This window comes from Notothenia coriiceps, unplaced genomic scaffold, assembly GCF_000735185.1.
Source record: "Notothenia coriiceps isolate Sejong01 unplaced genomic scaffold, NC01 NC01_scaffold00012568, whole genome shotgun sequence".
NCBI lineage: Eukaryota > Metazoa > Chordata > Actinopteri > Perciformes > Nototheniidae > Notothenia > Notothenia coriiceps.
In genome coordinates, this window is record NW_011345269.1 from 1,205,931 (window position 1) to 1,212,089 (window position 6,159).

The following is a 6,159-nucleotide window of genomic DNA, read 5'->3' on the forward strand; positions in this document are numbered from 1 at the left end:
ACACGGACGTACGCTGGAAGAGTAGGTAAACGACCCCCGGCCCCGACCAAGTAGTCGAAACTAGTGTTGGTCGTTCCTTGTCTACGTAAAACTTAAGTAAAAACAACGATTAGGTAGTATGGTCCGTGTTGTAGGCATCTGGGTCGTTAACTAGTGGACTGTACTACTGTACTGTTGTTAAGGTAGGTTTTGTCTGTGAGATAATGTGTGTCTCTTATTATTTATTTATATTATATATATATATATATTTATATATATATATATATGAGCACACATTATATATATATATTAATTAATTTTGTTTTATTTATATATCATTTATATATTTTAATATTATTTCACATTTCATTTGCAATGTTGAATGTTCAATAAAAAGTTATGCTTGAAAGGATGTACTTGAATTATTATTATATATTATCATTATGTCTAAAATGGTCTTAAAACGGTGCCGACAATATTATCGTTTATCGCAATAATTTCCAGAAAAATGTATCGTCCAACACAATTAATTATCGTGACAGGCCTACAAAGAACACACTATGGGAAAGGGAAAACCCCCCAAAACAGGGGCCCCTATAAAGTTAGTTAAAAGAGAAGAAGACAAATAAGTACACCATTTTGAATTGAGAGCCTAACAGCCTTTCTGGGGTTGATGTTGTTTTCAGTTTCAAAAGCAGTTCACAATTGAGTGTGTTAGCTCTAACCCAAACCCCTAGGGAATATATCATCGTTAATTGCTTTACATCTTTGCCATTCTAACCTTTAGGCTGTGAACACATTTTTTAAATACATAAACAGGAAGTTATTGGTTAATGTATTGGCTCCGGCTAGAAAAACCTCCATACGGTGCATTTCCTCTGGATGATGAACTGTAGGAGCTGCTGTAAATAGAGGATATGTGCTTCTGAGATAACGACTTCTGGCCCTTTACCAAATTGTCAAAGCTGATTTGACTAGCCATTATCAAACCACATCCCAACTCCACCTATCAATAATGTATTCCTCTTTTTAATGCAATCATTCTACTTCTAAATTACTTTCTCTCTGTGACTTTGCCGTGATTGATTAGTTCAGCTGGACAAACTCTCCCATACTTAAGCTGCAAGTTTACTCTTTTCTTCAGGACAATAAATATTCGTTGCTTTGTGTGCAGGGAAGAGCCCTTACCTGCTGTTCACCAACCGGCATGAGATCCGACGCATCGACCTGGTGAAGCGCGACTACAGCCAGGTGGTGTCCACCCAGAAGAACGCTGTGGCTCTGGACATGGACGTGGCCAACAACCGTGTGTTCTGGTGCGATCGCTTCCATCGCAAAATCTACAGGTAAAGAAACTGGATTTACAATCAAATATAAAATATCCAAAACATTGTCAAATATCCGAGTCTGGCATTTATTTCATCCTATTTTTTAAAGGAAGGCATAGTTATAAACCCTTTTTGCAATACAATACTATTTTAAAAAATACAAGCAAAAACCAACGTTCACTGGCAGACGCTCTTCCAAAATCTCTGAAAACTAAGCCTGATTTTAGATTTTAGTATATTTATTATTTTTAATCCCAAAATGTTCAAATCTTAAGCATTAAAGGTACCCATTGGAGTTTTGTTTTGTAAAAAGCTTTGTCAGATTCAAGTACTATGTGTTTCAAATGTGCATTGCATCCTTGCGTATGTGCACCAGATGCTTACAACACAGATGCCCACTCTTAATATTACATTAACATTACTCGGTAGCGCCACTAGTGATCCAAAAGTTCCACAGGGTGCCTTTCATTTAGATCACAAACCTGATCTTACATGTAAACCTGAGTTTATGTTTTTTCCAAAGTTAAACCAAGAGTTTTTCTTCTGATCTGATTTGATTTGAATAATCTTAATGTGGCATTACAAACGCTTCTTCTTACATGCTATCTTTTTTCCATGTCATGAGTTGATTGTATTTATTGTCCTGAGCCTCTACTGGTTCGGGCTTTTAAAATGAAATGGTCTGAGATGAGGCCTGCTATTATTTTAAAAATAACTCCCAGTTCCTATTGTTATCCCAACTACGTTCTCCCCCAGAGTGCACTCTAATTGGAGCAGGGTGTTCTCTTCATGAAATGGATGTTAAAAGTAAAAATCTCTAGGGAAACTAATCCCAGTAAATAAATCCCAGTTGGGGAGCCCCGCTGCCTTGCCCTCGCCTCACACCCCTGCCAGGGCCAAATCATTAGCGACCCTTGAGTCGTGCGTTGTCTCTTCTGATAAGTGGTCCAACCAAGAAGACCCTAACCCCCCAGTGAACCTGCTCAGAGCATGGCTCAAGGCTACTCCACCCATAGTATTCCCATTCTCCGCTCTGCAGTCGCTGTACTGCACAGAGAAGAATGGAGACTTAGTGTAGACGCACATCAGGCGTGATGATACAACTTCTTTAGGCCATATACTTGTCACTGTCATATATGTGTACTGTATAATGGGTGGATGTTGGAAATTGAAAAGTTCTTCCATCTCCTTGGTTGCTTTATCAATATATCCAATTGTATTTATATAGCCTAATATCACTAATAATACATTTGTCTCAGGGGTCTTTACAGTGTGTACAGCAGACCACACCATTTAGAACCTAACATTGTACAATAAAATGGAAGAAGCCTCAACGAGACCAACGGAGGAGGGATTCCTCTCCCAGGAAGGGTAGACTTGCAATAGATGTTGTGTGTAAAGATACAACAAAAAGATAATAAAATTGCAAAATACACAATCCAAACGACAAAAATGATAACCTGTACGTACATAAAAACAGTCGAGACAAGAATATCTCAAACATCTTCAAGGTGACGCCATAAAATAAGAACATTGGCGTCAGGCAGGACCCTTTCTCAAATCATTGATTCAATCATTTATAACTAATGTAAATGTTTACATTGTCCAAGATCTTCTAATTCATTTTGTAGACCAACTACACTCTTAAGATGTCATGATGTATAGTCATCAACAGTAATCATGTTTTATCAATCGTGATAAACGCTAATGAGGCCTGTATGTGTTTTTCCTTGACCGAGCAAATGGAGAAACTAAGGGAGGGGAAATAGAGCCCAGATCTCACCGATGGACCTGATGTGTGATTAGAGCCTGCTCTCCAATGAAAACAATTAAATATAGCAAAAGGGCAAATAATTGGACAATGGTGGGGATCAATTCACTAAAAGAAAGAAGCGCTATTCACAAATATCTATTCAAAAAATTAACTACATTTTAATTATTAGTTATCATTTTGTACTAAAAGTTACTTTGTATTCGACTTCTATGCATTGATACTGAAAATTAGATATATTGTATCAATGAGTAAGAGATTTATATGAAATGTTACTTTGTATACAAATGTGTTTAATATATATATATTTATTTTATTTTATAAATATACAGTATTAATAAGTAAGTAAGTATTAATATTGTATCGAATATTATTCGTTTTCAATAATTTGTATAAGACCAACTAAGTATGTGCTCATACATTCCCACTCATCATTTATTAAACTAATGTGTCAAAAAAAACTTACATTTGTGCTTACTTTATACATTCAAGCTGTTTATTCCTCTTATCATTTATTAATAAATGTGACAGCAGGTGCTTCATCTATTAAACTTAGTCGGCTTTTTTTGGTGTCAGTTTGTAAAATGCTTTATCTTGTAATGAAATCTCCAAAAATCTATATTTCAGATGGTAAATCTGTTGGTATGGTGCCATGTGATAAGAGGAATAGTTTATATAGACTTATTATCACAAGAACGGGCCCCAGCAGCACGAATATACACATCGATGTTCACAATAATGTCTGGCTTGCTGCAGAATATTCCTTACATATGCCCCCCCCCTCTGTATTCACAGTGCTTTCATCCATGAGGCCAGCGACCCCTCGCAGCAGGTCCCCCTGCTGGACTCCCTCCTGAAGACCCCCGTGGGGCTGGCTCTGGACTGGCTCCAACACAACCTGTACTGGGCCGATTCCGGAGACAAGTCCATCTCTGTGGCCTCGGTGGACGCCACCAAGAGACGAGTCCTCATCAACACGGACCTGAGCGAGCCAAGGGCCATCGCACTGGACCCTCACCAGGGGTAAGGGCAGGGAGGGGTGTGTCCAGTACAAAAGATTGGTGCCTGTACAACCCAGTCTCACGGCATTTCGTGTTATAGTCACGACATTTAATCTATTGATTCGTGTTCACCAACACAATTTTCCCCTTTTTTTCGTGTCACACACAACGATTTTAAAAGCAATGTATTTCTATTGGTATTATGTTTCGTGCCTGCAGCACGTCTTTTTGTCCGGTCGGGTCGTGGAAGACCGGAAGCTGTGGGGTTCATAAAAACATATTCTTACTCAATATCAAGCCACGATTATTGTTTTTATTTTAAATCGTATAATGTCTGACTTTTTTTGCCGTCTGTGAGGAAAATAAATGGGGCTCAGAGCCTCAGAATACTAAAATCTGTATTTTTTTAAATCTTTTTTTCCTTCTAATTTGTTATTATTTTCTAAATAACACACTGTTATTTACTCAACAATAACACACCATTATCCTTGTTTTTATTTATTTGTTTAATTCCATAATCTCTGGCTTTTTTGGTGTCAGTCAGGAACTGAATTTCAAAATAAAATAACCGGAAACAGATACACACCCACTGAACTGATTACGATTATTTACCCGACTTTTAGCGGTAACACGTATTATCGCGTCGTATTATATATAGGTGTACTTGTCCAGACATGGTATATAAGTGACTGGTGATGTTACGTCTCCAAGTGGAACATAAAAATTTAGCGTGATGTAAATAGAAACTAAATTGAACGCTAAGACTAATTATGCTACTCGTTTATGCTTGTTTGGAATTTCGTCTGAAATCAGATGTGGTGGGACTCATTTTAAGTCGGCTCACTAACAGTGCCAGGTTGTTGTCCTCTCGCTATGAAACTTGACCACGAAGTAACTGTACTTACCTTTTGCTCTTATTTCATATAGGTAATGAGAATATAAGGCTGGATTGATCGGAATTTAATTTCTGCTATTGACCATAAAACGTCGTAGGGAAAAGTTCTAAAGTTCTAAAATGATTCCATAATAACTGTATAGTATTGTGTGTGATGCCTTCATATACGTTACTTACTTTTTGAACCCAGCGTGTCGTCCAATGGAGTTGTCGATCGTAATGGTTTCGTCCGATAGTAATCAACCAAATGGAAGGTGGTAATTTGAAAAGTATAAGACGTCGTAAAGAATATGTTTAGTTATTTTATGACATCTATCTTTAGATTTCACATTATTATAGGTAATTGTATTCCGAGTTGTTTTCAATTGTACGTCCTGCGTTTATTATAATCTTGCAATCATGAACAGTCCGAATATATAATAGAATGAACTATGGCGGGTTTTCGAAAAATAATGAATAATTTTCTTCTGGAATTGTTTTCATAATAATTACAAATTTATTTTCCAATTAAGCAAAAGACAACGTGTAGGAGTATATTTAGAAGACATGTAGGACGTGATTTGACCAAATAACATCTCTAGTGAATATCATTCGAAGAACTAAAATTAGTTCAAGCTACACATCAAAAGTACACAAAGTGTATTAAAAATGTCGATAACGTATAATGAAGTTGAGTCATAAATGTAGAATATAAGTTTCTTTTAGCTTATAGAAATTTCAGAAAATATTGTCGCCACGTGGCCATACCACATTTATATTGGATAGATGCTAGATCTAGTTTTTAATTATTCAGTCGGCTTATCACAACTATGACGCTCCTCTGCATACACACACTTCTCTTTAACCTTCTACAACAATATAACACTATATAATAACTTAGGGTGCAGTTCATAAGTCAAGCCGCGTAAAGAAGCCAGGGTCAAGGTTTGCAGAAAGAGTTAGTCCCGAGATATTTCTTGATGCCGTCTAGACATATTACATTACGTCGGCTTGGCACCTAAGTGTTACGCAATTCACTACTGAAAGTTTCTTTTTCTTTTGGGAGCCTTGTTTCGAAATAAAAGAAGAAAAAAATTTTTCAAAAGCCTTAACTATACCGTACTTGTGGTCTAGGGATGTACGTTAACGCGTTTGTAGGTTAGTCGCTCGAATCGAAGTATGACTCCTAGAACCCATTAAGTAAGG